At 45.1% G+C, this 17,856-nt stretch overlaps 1 protein-coding gene across 2 annotated transcripts in view; it reads right to left on the reverse strand.

Moving 5' to 3' along the window:
• Nucleotides 1-17,856, reverse strand: part of FHOD3 (formin homology 2 domain containing 3) — a 529,299-nt gene that overhangs the window by 467,415 nt on the left and 44,028 nt on the right. The window lies entirely within an intron of this gene.

Raw genomic sequence — 17,856 nt, forward strand, 5'->3', positions numbered from 1 at the left:
CAAAAAGGACACTGGGTCTCTTTATTACTAGTCTCATTTTTAGAAAGTTTATTTAATAAATACTTGTTGCTGTCATTGTTCAGTCGATAAGTTGTGTCCAACTCTCTGCAACCCCGTGGACTGTAGTCCGCCAGGTTCCTTCTGTCTACAGAATTTCCCAGGCAAGAATACTGGAATGGGTTGCCATTTCCTTCTCCAGGGGATCTTCCAGACCCAAGAATCAAACCTGCATCTCCTGCATTAGCAAGCAGATTCTTTACTACTGAGCCACCTGGGAAGCCCATTAACAAATACTTCAGTTCAGTTCAGTTCAGTTCAGTCGCTCAGTCGTGTCCAACTCTTTGCGACCCCATGAATTGCAGCACGCCAGGCCTCCCTGTCCATCACCAACTCCCAGAGTTCACTCAAACTTATGTCCATCGAGTTGGTGATGCCATCCAGCCATCTCATCCTGTCATCCCCTTCTCCTCCTGCCCCTAATCCCTCCCAGCATCAGAGTCTTTTCCAGTGAGTCAACTCTTCGCATGAGGTGGCCAAAGTACTGGAGTTTCAGCTTTAGCATCATTCCTTCCAAAGAACAGCCAGGGCTGATCTCCTTGAGGAGGGACTGGTTGAATCTCCTTGCAGTCCATGGGACTCTCAAGAGTCTTCTCCAACACCACAGTTCAAAAGCATCAATTCTTCGGTGCTCAGCTTTCTTCACAGTCCAATTCTCACATCCATACATGACCACAGGAAAAACCATAGCCTTGACTAGATGGACCTTTGTTGGCAAAGTAATGTCTCTGCTTTTCAATATGCTATCTAGGTTGGTCATAACTTTTCTTCCAAGGAGTAAGCGTCTTTTAATTTCATGGCTGCAGTTACCATCTGAAGTGATTTTGGAGCCCCCCCAAAATAAAGTCTGACACTGTTTCCACTGTTTCCCCATCTATTTCCCATGAAGTGATGGGACCAGATGCCATGATCTTCATTTTCTGAATGTTGAGCTTTAAGCCAACTTTTTCGCTCTCGTCTTTCACTTTCATCAAGAGGCTTTTTAGTTCTTCTTCACTTTCTGCCGTAAGGGTGGTGTCATCTGCATATCTGAGGTTATTGATATTTCTCCTGGCAATCTTGATTTCAGCTTGTGCTTCTTCCAGCCCAGCGTTTCTCATGATGTACTCTGCATATAAGTAAAATAAGCAGGGTGACAATATACAGCCTTGACATACTCCTTTTCCTATTTGGAACCAGTCTGTTGTTCCATGTCCAGTTCTAACTGTTGCTTCCTGACCTGCATATAGGTTTCTCAAGAGGCAGGTCAGGTGCTCTGGTATTCCCATCTCTTTCAACAAATACTTTTATGTTGTTAATTACATCCATTCGTAATTCTAAGCATTTTACACGTTACATCATCTCATTCTCACACAAACTCTAGTGATTTCCTTTGTTATCTCCATTTCACAATGAGAAAGCTGAGTCACAGAGACAGACTAAGACACTTGTCATATCTGCTAAGTGATGGAGGTGGGATTTGAATTCAGGGAATCTGAATTGAGGTCACGCCCTTGACCACTATGCTCTGCATCTGCTCCATGCCCAGAGACCTTCTAAGGACTTGAAAATATGCTCACAAAATGCAGCTTTGGTGATCTGAGTGTTCTGGTCTGGCCAAGGTAATGCTGCAAGCTTGCCAGTGCCATTCCTTTTCCTCCTGGGGACAGAGACCATGTATCCCAGGTTTATAGTTGGGCTATTGCTGGGTAACTGAGTCCTGACCTCTGGAATATAGGTGAAAGGGAAGAATCCCAACAGGCCTGGCCAAAACACTCCTACCCAACTACACTCCTTTCTTCTCATGCCTGTGGCCAAATATAGAGGAGCCAGAGAGGACTCCCAAGTCTGGAAATCAGCAGACCCCAGACAGAAGCAGCTCAGGTCCCTGAATCACTGCATGGAAGACAGCATTTTGCTGCCCAGCCCCCACTGACCCATCCTGGACAGTGACAAGAGCAAGACATGAGCGTTTGCTCTAGTAAGTCATTAAGACTTTGAGGCTGTTTCAATTAGCCAGCATGACATGACATTTAGAATAATCCATACACTTAAAAATACAGGAAAGTAATTTTAACCAAAGATGAACATTATGAGAAAATCCAGGTATACAACTTCATGCTTCATTCCTCAGTAAGGGTGGCTCTTATTATTCATCCACTTGATGAGTTAAAGCTCTTATTCCAAAATACCAGGAGACTAGTGAGAAGTGGGGGCAAATACGTGGCTACTTCAAAACATCTAGGTAAAGGCCTGCTAATCCTCCTGCTATAAGTGAGATTTCAAACAAGGAATTAGTCTCCTTTGATGGAAAAGCTTTGCTTATTATCCTGAACAGGAGAAACAAAGACTGTCAACTTGTCCAGAATCAGCATCTATAACAAGCTGCTAATTCTTGCAGAGACCCCCACAGCTCCACGTTTCTGGTTATCCTCAACAGAATGAAAGGAATTTGTTCTTTGTTATTTGTAAGAAATAGTTAAATCATTTGAAGGGGTTAATCCTATTTGATTCACGTGTTTTATTTCTCTAATAACAAACTATTAAAGGCATGCTGGTGAGGGTCAACATTCTTGACTGGCACTTTACAGATGAGCAATCTGATCTGAGAAAGCTGGGACTCAACGGGCCAAGCTCACTGTACTCTGGTGCCAGAGGTGCACCCAGGATTTGGGGGGAACGTGCGCCCAGGGTGCAGGGGGAACACTCAGGGGAGGTGCGCCCAGGCTGCAGGGGTAGGAGGGGAGAACACTCAGGGGTGGTGCCCCCAGGGTTTGGGGGGAACACTCAGGGGAGGTGTGCCTAAGCTTTGGGGGGACACTCAGGGAGCTGGCCTCCCTCCTTACAGAAGCAGAGGATTTCCTGCAGAAGGCGTCTCCTGGGCTCGGGTCTCCTATGGACTAAAATCAGACTTTATCATTCTTAGGTGGAAATTCTAATTAGACAAGGAACCTGTTACCGCGTTCACTGGTCCTTGTGTACGTAGAGATGTAATCACTGCAGCTCATTCTTTCTTTTAACTCCTACTGGCATTTTCAACTAATAAAGCTTTTGTGGTCCATTCTGTTGACAGTATCAACACTTCTGCTCATTTTTAATCCCACATATCATCAACAGACTAGCAGACAAGGAAACTTAAAGCCCTTTGCATGCTCAGTCGCTAAGGAATGTCTGACTCTTTGAGACCCCATGGACTGTAGCCCGCCAGGCTCCTCTGTCCATGGGATTTTCCAGGCAAGAGTACTGGAGTGGGGTGCCATTTCCTCCTCCAAAGGATCTTCCCGACTCAGGGCAGACTCAGGGGTCCAAACTGCATCTCCTGCGTTGGCAGGATTCTTTACCACTGAGCCACCTGGGAAGACTGAAAGCACTTTAAGCTATGATAATTTCTTTTGCCTCCATCCTTGGAAATGTGAACTGTGTGAGTCCAAAGGAGGAAGCTTTTGAATAGAGTTTCTGGCTCCCCTCGAGGGGGTTGAAGGCATTTGGAGGCTGTGGTCCACTCTCAAGCCAGACAGAGAAAACTGAGTTGGAGAGGAATAACTGCTCTGTTGTACAGGGAGGCGAGAGGTGCACGCATATGTGGTACAAATATTCCCACCATGGCCAGTTTAAAGCTACCAGTGTGAAGTCACCGAGTGTGGAGCTAAAAAGAGATACACAGCAGCTCACCAGCATATAGTATTTTTATCATACAGATTCAGGAGATGAAAGTAACTCCCAATGCAATGAAACAATTAGGAAGTAACATGTTTTGAGTACTTTTTTGAAGTAGAGTTGGCTCACAATATTATCAGTTCCAGGTGTAAAGCAAAGTGATTCAGTTAGTTAGGTGTATATATTTGAATACTTTTACCTTTGTTTCTAATATACTAATAACTTTTGTTCATTGAATATATATATATACAGGATAATTTAATTTTGCATAATGACTGCATTGAACAAAATTCCCTCTCGAACCACCCAGACCAGCTTCAGCACATGCTGCTTCTGGCCCTCCCAGGTCATCAACTTGAGGCACCTCAAGTGGACACTATCAGGGCGTGGATGAAAGGCTGAGTCACCCAGCGCTCGACTTTCAGCCCTCACCCTTCCCTCAGTCCTGTGCTCTTCACCTTAGCTGGAGCAGATGTCGATCACTAGGGGTCAGCAGACATGAAAAAGTGTTCGTCGCTCAGTCGTGTCCACCTCTTTGCGATACCATGGACTATAGCACCCCACCCCCAACCAGCTTCCTCTGTCCATGGGATTACTGGAGTGGGTTACCATTCTCCTCTCCAGGGATCTTCCCAACCCAGGGATCGAACCCAGGTCTCCTGCTCTGCAGGCAGATTCTTTACCATCTGAGCCACCATTCCTACCAGCAACCATGGTTATTTTCCACATCATCTTTACTCCATACCTCCTGATTTTATTCCCAGTAGCTGGAGTGAATACCTGGTTGGCCCCACTGTTCACCCTGACCCACCAGGTACCTGCCTCCTCGTGCTCTCAGCAGCCCCAAATCACAGCAGGGCCCTCCCCACCTCCCTAGCCTCCCAACCACAGAATCCCAAAACCTTAGCAGAACTGCCTGTTCTCACGATTCCACTCCTCACATTCAGGGCATCAGTAGCTACTGCCACTTCCATGGTTCAATTTTAATAAAATTATATGTTAGGCATGGGCTGGGCACCAAGGAATACGTACGGGCTTCCTTTCCTCAAAGATCGTTTTGCCAAGCAAGTATGACACATTAATAGAACACAGAAGAGAATCAAAAGCCACTTAAACCAACCGTCAAAATGTGTGGAAGTTCACCTTCAGCTGTATCCTTTCTGCTGTAATTAGCAGCCACAGCCCCCAAGACCCAAGCATCCTCCATCAGACAGGACATTCCCCTTCCAGCAGAAAGGCTACCTGACTTCCTAAGCCAGGCGTCACGACCCTGCCTCCGTAACTAACAGCTGGGCGATTTGTGCAAGTCCTTCAACTAAAACAGAAACAATGACTCTGTGCCCTTTAGTCCCTTGAAAGTGGGGCTTACAGTAGGGCTATAGGAAGGGGGCAAGGTCAGCTTGCTCCCCTTAGCAAGCTGGGGCACATGTGCACGAAGGGGTCCCTGAAACTCAGGCAGCCTGTGAAGATGCCAAACGAATCCGCACACGCTGGCCGCTGCATTCCACAACATGAGCCCCGCCATCACCACACCCCAGATTAACTCGTAAACCATCACGTGAGCCAAGGAGCAGGAAAAGCTACTGGGCTGGACTGACGCACGAACAGTAAAAACCCTTGGTACTTTGGGGTTCGGCTTCAGTTACAAACAAATTGATGGGTGTGCCAAACGCAGGCTTTAGTCTTGTCAGGGATAACTAAGTTAACAGTTAGGAAAGAAAGTGACAACAAGGCGAACAGGCGGCGAGTGGCGCTTAATTCCAATCTAGTTATTAGAAGGGGTTAGACAGAATCATTCAGGCTCTGCCCACAGAGTGGAGGACCCGGACGCCTTCCTGCCAGGCCAGTTCCTGACAGGAACCTCAATTCCTCCTGACATGACGGGAACCTGATCCCCCCACCCCGGGCCTCTCAGGTCAAATGTCTTCCCAAATGACTGAAGGGCCCTGGAATTTCCTGACTCCAGCGATTTTCATGTCAATCCTGATCCCCTGGCAGTGTGGCCCCTGCACTCCTTTCCTGGCTCTGGGTTTGGTGGCCAGGACACTGCTGGGCACTTCAGGACACAAGACAGAGCCGGAAGCCTGGTGGGAAGACAGCAGTGCAGGGCGATCTCAGGACAGCGGTTAGAGAAGGTGAGCGGGTAAAGACAGTGAGTGGCAGGGGACCAGGAATCTGCTGGGGCTGGGGTGCTTGGGAGGGGCTCAGTCACAGAGCCACACGAGGGACCCTTCCAAATACTCTGGAACTCTGTGCCACTCCTCCAGGTCAAAACAAACCATTAAAATGGGGCCCAGAGCCCCAGAGACATGGGACAAGCCCTCCCATCTTTGCAGACCACCTGCACGAGGTCACTCACCTTCCCCTGACCGTTCCTACAAAGACAGTGCATTCAAAAATGGAAAAGGCAGGCTCGCCGTCCTGGGGAGGAAAAACATCTAAAACAAGGCTGACGGCAATTCTCAGCTCATACCTTCTTTTCTTTCCTTAATCCGGTGAAGCGGCCTATTACTGGGGTGGTTTAATGATTATCTGGGTTTGGCAGCAGGGCTAAAGGAATCCTTAGTCTAGGCAATAAAGTTCTGGGGAACTCTGAAATAGATTTGCACAGAACTGTTTTATAAATACACACAAGGTCTAATCGTAAGCTAATTTTGGTAAGAGTTCAGAAGTGGGAAAATACGTGCTGATTTTTTAAAGAAAAAATTAAAAGAAATGTCATTTGCTGACGTCATTTCAGGGGTTCCTCCTGTCCCTGCATCATTTTTGCAGCTCCTTTCATCAAGAGGTGGATTCCTTCTTGGTTCCTGGACTCTGGGCTGGGCTGTGTCTTGCTTTGGCCAACTTGGTAAAGAATATGACATGGCAGAGACTTGAGAAACACCTGCTCACTACGGCTGGCCTCTCCTGTTGCCCTTGGAACGTGGCCACCACCCAAAGCAGCCCAGGTGCCCCATCTCCAGGGTACCTGGTTGTTCCCACTGCCCCTGCCGACAGCCTGCCAACTGTCGCATGCCGCGCAGGGCCAATCTGGATCCCCAAGGCTCCAAGTGAGCTGCCAGCTGATGACAGACCCAGGAGAGGGCCAGCCATGACAGCCAGACTGGCCCAAAGCAGAACTGCCCGGCAGACCCATTGGGGTGGGGCCACATTTCATGCTTGCTGCTTTCAGCCAATCTCTTCTGAGCCTGTCACCTCCATCCACAGCAGGTGGGCCCCCAGGGATTGCAGCCTCATACTCGAGAGTGTTCGGTGCCTGGCTCTGAGGTGGGTAAGAGGCTCGCCCCACCAAGGTGCCCGCTGAACACACCGTGACACCGCTGGCTCAAGGCAGGAGCGCCAGCCCCAGGCCCAGTCCTCAGCCACCACAGCATGTACATGCCTGGCCCTGCCCCTCCTGGAGGCTGAGCCCCCACCAGGGACCAAGGACAGAGGACAGGAGACAGCAGCAGCTGCTGGGTGGAACAGCCCGGCGCCCCAGCGAGTGGGGGCGCAGCCAGCTGCACTGTCCCCCCAGGAAGGCGAGGAGGCAGCAGGAGGTGAAACCCTGCAGGAGCTGCGATCCCAGGCCTTCTGAGCCCATGCCCTCATCTCGTTGTGCAAAATGCACGTTTACAGGGTAAAAATGATGAAGACTTTCAAAATGGCAACTGCCAGCCCAGGGCCCTTCTGACGGTGCTCAGAAGTGAAGCCCTGCCGTGCGCCCGTGTGGCTCCAGAGCCGGGTCCACTGTGGGCGCCCTGTGCCCCCCACTCCAGGCTCACCCCTCCCTCAGAGCAGCAGGCAGGCAGGCGTCGCATCAGGTCAGCTCTGAGACAGCTACGGTTTCCCCCTGCATTGGGGCTCCAGTGGCCGGGCAGTCATGAAGCTTCTGGCTTCCCTCATCTTTGTGGTTCCTTCTAAAGGCAGCAGAGACTAGAAACTCAGATGACAAGCAAAACCATCAGGAAGGACAGCTTTCCAACAAGCAAGGCCGCATGTCCCTTTCATAATTCTTCATAAAACCTTCACAGAGTCCTGGCTCTGCCGGTCAAGCTTTTGTGGGCTTTGGTTGCCCCCATCCCGTGAGGGCCACGGCCGAGGGACGAGGGCACATGCCTCAGGGCCACCCCCTGCCATCTCCTGAGACAGGCAGTGAAGACATGGCGCTCATTTCAGCATCCTTCAAACTACACGTACTTTCCACGTTCATTCCCTTCAGATGCATAACACATCTCACAACAGCAACAAGAATGCATAGTTTCACATAAAGCTGTGATTTGGACATAATTTAAAAATAAAAGGAACACAGGGTCAGTTTTCTTTAAGACAAAGACCAAAGGAAACTGACTCACGTGATATCAGAAGAAATCAGGCCTGTTGGTTAACCCCAACAAATCATATTTAAACTTCTAAATCTCTAGGGGCCCATTTAGCCACTTCAGAACAACAAATATATTGTGGGTACTTCATAAATGTTTTAGGGTTAAGTACAAGGATAGTTTTGAAGATCGAGCCTATATGGGTTATGAAATAATATGAATGTATTTACTTTGAAAGCGGTTGGATTTTACTTCCTCGGAAACCTTTAGTAAGTTATGTTATTTGTGGCCAGCAACCTCAGTGAGAGAAGCAATGTCCTGATATTGATTTAGGCAGCTTCCAAATCAAGCCCCAGACTTCTACTTAAGTCAACAAAATTGCACAGCTCACCAACCAAAGGAAGGGCTTCTGCCAAATTCTAGATGAAAGACAAAGGCAAGGTTTCTCCCATTAAGAGCTTAAACTGAGCAAGCATGATAATACGGCAAATATTTGTATTATATTATGGGACCTTTCTGTCATTAAATAAATAACCAAAATTCATTAAATTTCTCTCTTTAAAAGGCCAGACTATACTCACTTGTGTTTTTTCATTTTGTTTCTTGTTTCAATTTTAATTGGAGGCTAATTACTTTATAATATTGTAGTGGTTTTTGCCATACATTGACATGAATCAGCCATGGGTGTACATGTGTCTCCCATCCAGTCAAGTTGAAAACCAGTTATCAGCACCAAGTTTCAGTGTTATTATTGATCTATTATCATTCACTCATTCAGATGAATAATCCTTTCCTGTGCTCCTTCTCTGGCCTGGCACTGCGGTATGTCCTTATATTACAGGCCAGGTTCCAGGGGGCATTCATGGCTGTGGATGGGCCCAAGCCCCAAACAAGAAAAAGAGAACAAGGAGTTAGTAGTATCTTTGCTGTTTCTATCTCATTAATTTCTGTTATCTTTGCTATTTCCTTCCTTCAATATTTTTGAGTTTAATAAGTTGGGTTTTTTCTAATGTATAAAACGTGAAGATTTTCAGTCTTTCTTCCTCTCAATCATGTGCATTTAAGACAATAATTTTTCTCTAAGTAAGGTTTAACTACAGACCACAAGATCCAATATGCTGTATTTTCATTATCTTAAATCCAAACTATTCTCAATTCCACTGGGATCTCTTCTTTGACCCACAGGCTATTTAGGACTGTGTATTACATAATTCCCAAATATTTAGGAGTTTTCTAGCATCTTTTTTTACTGTTTATTTCTAGCTTAATTTCACTGCTGCTGCTGCTGCTAAGTCGCTTCAGTCGTGTCCGACTCTGTGCAACCCCATAGACGGCAGCCCACCAGGCTCCCCATCCCTGGGATTCTCCAGGCAAGAACACTGAAGTGGGTTGCCATTGTCTTCTCCGTAATTTCACTATGACCAGAAATATATTCTGTATCATTTCCAATCTTTGAAATTTTTTAAAATTTCATCAAAGTATAGTTGATTTACAATGTTGTGTTTAATTTCTCCTATAAAGTGACTCAGTTATACATACATATATATATATATATATATATATATATTCTTTTCTTATGTTTTTCCATTATGGTTTATCACAGGATATTGAATAAGTTCCCAGTGCTATACACTAGAACCTTGAAATTTCTTGAAACTTATTTTATGGCCCAGTAAGCACAACAGATGTGTACTCAACAACTGGAGTGTTTGTTAAATGAACTTCTCATACCTCCTCTATCTTTATTGCTTTTCATATGCTTATTCTATAGAGAGGTATATTAATTTCCCACTATAACTGAACATTTTTCTTTTTTTCCTTTCTGTCAATATTTGATTAATTTAGACTTACTAGTGAAAATATTGTTTCCTCGTCTTTTAGCACCATGGGATTCCCCCTTATCTCTAGCAATGCTTCCTGCCTTACAGATTCTGGCGTCTGTTACTAGGATGGCCATACCAGTTGCTTTGGGTTAGGGCTGCATGGTTTATCTTCTTCCAGTCTTTTACTTACAACATTTGGTGCCCATATATTTGATATGTACCTCCTGTAAGTAGATAACAGCTCTTATCCAATCTGACAATCTTAGCTTTTTTAATAAAAGCATTTTAAAAAGTCTGTTAACCTAAAGAGGCTGCTACTGTCTAGGTTCAAATCTACATATTTGGTATTTGACCTACGTGTTCTAGATTACTTTTCTGCCTTTCTTGGCATCTGTTAGTTTAAAGCACTATCCTCTACTATTTCATATTTCCTTCTTATTATTCTTCTTATTCCTAGCTCTATATTCTTTTATTAATTCTTTCAGTAATTTACCCTCTAAAGAATCTGGCTTCCTAACTCAGCAGAACCTACTATGAATGAGAGTTATCACTTACCAGAAAATGTAAGGGCCCTAGACCATTTTAATATGTATACACCTTTCAACATAATGAGAGATGTATTTTGGACCCCATGACATAGTATTGTCTGGCAGTCAATGTTCATTTAAATTCAACCACATTTTCACTTTGGTCTCTTGCCCTTCATTCCTTCCTGGGTTTCTGTGCTTCTATCTGTGATCATTTCCTTCTGCCTGAAGAAGCCTATTTAGCAGTTTTTAAGTGAGAGTCTACTGGCAACAGATTTCCACAGCTCCTATTTTCCAGAAACACCTCTATTTCTTTCTTTTTTTTTTTTTTTTGGTAATAGCTGTACTGAGATGTAATTCACATACCCTATAATTCACCTATTTAGAGTATACAATTCCTTGGCTTATATATCCACAGACTTGTCCATCCATTACTACAATCAACTTTTTTTTTTTTTTTTTTACAATCAACTTTAAAACATTTCCATCATCCCAAAAAGAAACCACACTATCCACCGGTAGTAACTTCTCATTCCCGCAAACACATCCACTCTATACCCAGAAACTATGAATCTACTTCCTGTCTCTACAGATTTATTCTAGACATTTCATATAAATGGAACCACACAATAGTCTTTTGTGACTAACTGCTTCCACTACTTAGTACAAAGGTGTCAGATTTCTTTCTTACTACAGCATTTATCAGCACCTCACTCCCTTCGTTGCTAAACAATATTCTATTACACAAATACACCACATTTGATTTATCCATTTATCAGCTGATGGACACTGGGTTGTTTCCACTTTGGGGCTATTACGAACAATACTACTATGAATATTTGTGTGCAAGTTTTTATATAGACATATACTTTCAGTTCTCTTGGGTGTGTGCCTAGGAGTAGACCTGCTGAGTCACACAGCACCTCCATGTGTAGTATTTTAGGAAACTGGCAGACTGTTTTCCAAAGCAGCTACACCATTTTACGTTCCCACCAGCAATGCATGAGGGCTCTGATTTCTCCAAACTTTACCAGCACTTGTCTTCTTTTTGATGATAGCCATCTTAATAAACGTGAGATGGTATTTCATGGTTTCTGTTTGCACTTCCCTGATGGTGTATGATTGTGAGCATCTTTTTATATGTTTATGGGTCATTTGTATATCTTCTTCTGAGAAATGCCTATATAAATTCATGGCTCATTTTTAATTTGGGTTGTCTTTTCTGTTAGCAGGTTCTAAGTATCCCTTACACATTACACATACAAGTCCTTTACTGGCTACATGGTTTGCACAATATTCTCCCAATTTATGAGTTGCCTTTTCACTTTCTCAGTGGTGTCCTTTCAAAGCCTTTCAATTTTGATCAAGTACAATTAACCTATTTTTTTCTTTTGTTGTTTGTGCTTTTGGTATCATACCACCTTTCCTTTAAAGGATAACTTTGGAGGAAACAGAATTCTAAATTAGCAGTTATTTGCTTGAAGTAGAGGCTACCTTGGAGATATCCAGGCTATGTTCCAGACTACTGCAATAAAGTGAGTCACATGAATTTTTTGGTTTCTTCTGGGAGGGAGGTTCAAGAGGCAGGGGACATATGTATACCTATGGTCAATTCATGTTGATGTATGGCAGAAACAACACAATATTGTAAAGCAATTATCCTCTAATTAAAAATAAATAAAATTTTTTTAAAGTTATACTATATTACAGTCTATTAAGTACACAAAAGCATTATATCTGAAAAAATGCACATTTTAAAAATATTTTATTGCTATTAATAAAAAACATTAACAACCATGTGACAATGCCAGGTTGCCACAAAACTTCAATTTAAAAAAAAAACACAGTATCTGCAAAGCACAATAAAACTAAGTATACCTGCACTCACAAACTATTAACTTCACTGTCTTCTAGCTTACATCATTTCAGATGAAACATCAGATGCCGGTTTTACTGTTTTTCTTTTGAAGATAATCTCTTTTTCTCAGGCTTCATTTAATATTTTCTTTGTCTTTAATTTACAACAGTTTTACTGTGAAATGCTTATGTGTAATTTGCCTTGTATTTATCCTGTCTGGAATTTATAGCACTTCTTGAAGTTGTGGCTGATGTCATTTGTTAATTTGAGAAAAATACTGGCCATTATCTCTTCAAATATTCCTTCTGCCCCATTCTCCTTTTCCACCCATTCGAGAACTCTAACACATATTTTAGAACATGATCCACGTGCCTATCAAGCTCTTTTCTGCATTTTCTGGTTTTTGCACTCCATATATCTTAATATCTTCTACAGATCTATATTTCACATCATTAATATTCTCTTCATCTGTGTCTAATCTTTAGTTGAACCACCCACTCTATTAATTTGGGGGGGGTTACTTATTTATTGGGAGAAGGCAATGACAATAAATAAATAAATAACTATTGATTTATTTGGCTGTACTGGGTCTTTGTTGCTTTCTCTAGTTGTGGTTCACAGGCTTCTCACTGCAGTCGCTTCTCTTGTTGCAGAGCACAGACTCTAGGCATGTGGGCTTCAGTAGCTGGGGTACATGGGCCCAGCTGCTCTGAGGGATTCAGAATCCTCCCAGACCAGGAATTGAACCAGTCGCTTCTCTTGTTGCAGAGCACAGACTCTAGGCATGCGGGCTTCAGTAGCTGGGGTACATGGGCCCAGCTGCTCTGAGGGATTCAGAATCCTCCCAGACCAGGAATTGAACCTGCATCCCCTGCAATGGCAGGCAGATATCCAACCACTGGACCACCAGGGAAGTCCCTATTTTTAACTTCTGTATTTTTCATTCTACAACTTCCATTTGCTTCCATATATGTATGTATGTATGTATATACATACACACACACCATTCTTGTTTTGCTTTGTTTAAATTCTCCATCTTGCCTCATTTCTTGAATGTATTTCTCATGTTTTATAGATCACATCTAGTATCTAGAACACTTACAGACATTTCTATGGTTCCCCCTTCCCGTTGATCACGTCTCTGGATATACCAGGTACATTTAATTGAATACCATCATTGTTTATTAAAAAAAAAAAAAAAAAACCTCAAGGTTCTGAGTGACGGCTTCCTCCAGAGGGATCTTCCTTAGCTTATGGTAGCTGTAGGAGTAGATCATAGTAACCCAATTAAGGACTGAGCTCACTCAAAACTGGGTTTCAGTCTTTGTATGCTCGCTCGATTTCAGTTAACACTTCTTCCTCTACTCTGTTTTTCTCTCGCCAGCATTATGAATAGTAGGTTCACTTACCTTTTCAGCCTCCTCCCAGTCACTCTCTGCTTACCTTCAGGTCTCTGCACCTGCCACTGATGAACTGGTACACGCATCACAGTAAAAAGAAATATCAGACTTAGTGAGTATGACCTCAATAAGTCTCCCTTCTCTCTCGAATCTTGGCCTCCCAAGTCCCGGCTGCCTTTGGAGCTCTCTAGTACCAGGGACGGGGGAGCCTGGTGGGCTTCCGTCTATGGGATCACACAGAGTCAGACACGACTGAAGTGACTTAGCAGCAGCAGCAGCAGCAGTGACTTCAAACAGACGGGTTTGGGTCCTCTGTCTACCTTATATGGTTGTTCTCGGTAGGAGTATTGGTCTGCTACAAGCTAGTTCCTTATAGCCAGATGCATAACTGAGCAAGACCCTATGGGGCCTCCCCTGGACAGCCCCTGCCCGTTATCCTCTGCTGTAGCTCCTCCCTGAAGTCCCCAGAAAATAGTATCTCACGCATATTTCATGACTTCTTCAGATGTTAAAAACCACCACCAAATGAAAGAAGTTAACCACCTGATGATCATGAGCACACAGCCCCTAGACCTTCTGGCACCTTAGGATGGATGTTAACCACCCTGCTACCTCAACATCAACCAGAGAACTGTGCACCAGCTGATGACATATTCTGGGACGTCCCTCCCTCACCTGGCCTTTAAAAATGCTTTGCCAAAATTTTTCAGGAAGTTCAGGGTCTTTTGAACATGAGCCATCCATTCTTGCTCAGCCCTGAGATAAACGTTTCTCTGCTACAAACTCCAATGTTTCAATTAGTCTGGCCTCACTGTGTGTTGAGGAGCCTCCCTGGTGGTTCAGTCTGTAAAGAATCTGCCTGAAAGCAGGAGACCTGGCTTTGATCCCTGGGTTCAGAAGATCCCCTGCAGAAGGAAAAGGAAACCCACTCCAGTATTCTTCACTGGGAAATCCCATGGCCAGAGAAACCTGGCGAGCTACAGTTCATGTAGTCACAAGAGTCAGACATGAGTTAGCGACTACACCACCACCACTGTGTGTTGAGCATATGAACTTGTATTGGATAACATAAGCCCAAACATCCATTTAGTAGCTAAAAACATTTACTATTCACTTGACATGAATTAACATTATTTAATCCTCACACAAGTTAGGGGGAAGGTACTATTATTATTTTCATCTTTTATAATTAATGTAAAACTCACAAAAAAAAACTGTAATTGACCAAACAACTTGCCATGATCATCAGAGTTAGTAGCAACTCAACTCCGACCACTTGGCTCCTGAGACTGTGTCCTTACCTAAAACAGAATATCCAGTTTGGAGGAAAGATACACACAGAAGCCCTCTGCAATTCCAACATTTTGTGACTGCATCAAAGAAGAGAGGACTGAAGAGGATCAGCCAGATGGACCAGAGCAAAGCCAGGGGAAGGTTGTCCTCTAAGCCCAGCTGCTGCTGCTGCTGCTAAGCCCCTTCAGTCGTGTCAGACTCTGTGCGACCCCAGAGACGGCAGCCCATCAGGCTCCCCTGTCCCTGGGATTCTCCAGGCAAGGACACTGGAGTGGGTTGCCGTTTCCTTCTCCACTGCATGAAAGTGAAAAGTGAAAGTGAAGTCGCTCAGTCGTGTCCGACTCTTCACGACCCCATGGACTCCAGCCTACGGGGCTCCTCCATCCATGGGATTTTCCAGGCAAGAGTACTAGAGTGGGGTGCCATCTAAGCCCAGGGAAGCATTTAAATCTGCACTTTACTACTGCACTGCCTCGAGCTCAGCGATATTCACAGGGCTTGTATAGACCCTCACCTACGCCCACAGCCCACTAGCACAACTCAGCACGTGGGCACATGCCCACCTGCACCCACATGCCTACTGGTGCACAGGACAGAGGAAGTCACCGGGTGGGGCGAGCAGACAAAACAGCCTGAATCAGAAACCAGCTCCTGAGAAACGGAGGCCAAGGCCGGCAAAAATGCACGTGCGCAGAAGCGCCAAGTCCCCAGCGCACACTCCGTTGTCCCACATAGATTTATTATATGTGAAGAAACTAAAAAAAGAAATATGTTGAAGACTGACCAGTGTGGTTCCCAACGCATGGCCTGAAGACCCCCAGGAGGACTCAGACTATTTCAGGAATCTACCAGGTCAAAACTACCTTCATATTATTGCCTCTTAACTGAACTGACTTTTGCACTGGTAGTGGGAAAAACCACTGGAACTTCAGCAAGAATCAAGACAGAGATGCTAAAGTGTCCTAGTCATTGTATTCTTCACCCTTGTGCACTCACAGTAATAAAAGTGTCAGTTACACAAAAGAATGCCCTTCAGTTCAGTTCAGTCACTCAGTCGTGTCTGACTCTTTGCAACCCCATGAATCACAGCACACCAGGCCTCCCTGTCCATCACCAACTCCTGAAGTTCACTCAAACTCATGTCCATCGAGTCGGTGATGCCATCCAGCCATCTCATCCTCTGTCGTCCCCTTCTCCTCCTGCCCCCAATCCTTCCCAGCATCAGAGTCTTTTCCAATGATTCAACACTTCACATGAGGTGGCCAAAGTATTAGAGCTTCAGCTCTAGCATCAGTCCTTCCAAAGAACACCCAGGACTGATCTCCTTTAGAATGGACTGGTTGGATCTCCTTGCAGTCAAAGGGACTCTCAAGAGTCTTCTCCAACACCACAGTTCAAAAGCATCAATTCTTCGGCGCTCAGCTTTCTTCACAGTCCAACTCTCACATCCATACATGACCACAGGAAAAACCATAGCCTTGACTAGATGGACCTTTGTTGGCAAAGTAATGTCTCTGCTTTTCAATATGCTATCTAGGTTGGTCATAGCTTTCCTTCCAAGGAGTAAGCGTCTTTTAATTTCATGGCTGCACTCACCATCTACAATGATTTTAGAGCCCAAAAAAATAAAGTCTGACACTGTTTCCACTGTTTCCCCATCTATTTACCATGAAGTGATGGGACCAGATGCCATGATCTTAGTTTTCTGAATGTTGAGCTTTAAGCCAACTTTTTCACTCTCCTCTTTCACTTTCATCAAGAGGTTCCTCTTTATTTTCTGCCATAAGAATGCCCTTACTGAAGTATTAAAAATTATTGAGTCTATTAATTTTTTAAAAGACACAAAATCAATAGTAAAGGTAAGAATTTCAAAACTGTGTCTACAGAGCATTAAATCCCAAGTGCAGAGCTCTGCGTGACAACACTGTCACCCACCCATGAGGCCAGTCCTGGGGCCGCCACTCAACGCTGCCTCCTGGGTTCTAGGTTGTGAGCCAGAACCGGCTAGTTGACCACCTGCTCCTCTGGTCTGCTCGCATCCCTGCCTGGTAGGGCCTATAGAACATGACTTGGAATCACAGGGCCCACTGCCCAGTGACTCCGCCATCCCTAGAACAGTGCTTCTTACGCTGCTGTGCGCACACTAACCTTCCAGGGAGCTCTGTAAGGAGCTTCCCAGGTGACACCCCTATATTCTAATTCTGAGGGTCTGGGGGAGCACGGCTCAGGACAGTCATTTCTACCATCTGCAGGCGCTCTGATACAGGGGCCTGGGGCTCCACTGTAAATAAAGGTGCCAACAATACCTAATTCCAGCTCCCCTGGGGGAGGACACATGGCTCAGATGAGGCTGAGGACCAAGAGTAAGAAATTGCAAGGGGGCTGGCGGGGGGCGGCAGTCCCAATCTCTTTGGAACTTTTCCCTCTTCATCCAGTCTCCAGAGCCTCCCTCGCGCTCTGCCGTATTTGTGTGAACTGTTTCTCATGCTGGCAAAGTATGTCTTGGGGCCCAAGTGTGTGGGGATTAAGTTGATGCCCCAGGGAAGGTCTACTGACTGGTATCCTAGGAAAACACACAAACGGGCCAAGAACCCAGCTCCCCCTGGCATGTGTGATATGAACACCCAGGAGCAGAAGCCACGCCTCAGGGAAGTCCAGCTGGCCATGACTGTGGACTTCTAGGAAGAGCTTCCAAGAACACTAGAGGGTGAGCTGCCCGCTAGCCAGGAAAGCCAGAACGCCCTAGTCACTCCAGAGCGTCCCCAGAAATCAGCCTTGGGGAGACCAGAATATAAGCCTCAGACACAAGAGGCTGGGCCTCCACGCCGCAGGCTGCCACCAATCCAGCAGTGGAACATGCAGCAGGCCGGTTCTAGTAATAGCATCTGAGAAGGGAGACAGGACATCAGAGAGCAAACCGCAGCTCCTGCTGTGCTCATTTTGCCCACGTGGCATTTTGAG

Source organism: Capricornis sumatraensis, chromosome 21, assembly GCF_032405125.1.
Source record: "Capricornis sumatraensis isolate serow.1 chromosome 21, serow.2, whole genome shotgun sequence".
Lineage (NCBI taxonomy): Eukaryota > Metazoa > Chordata > Mammalia > Artiodactyla > Bovidae > Capricornis > Capricornis sumatraensis.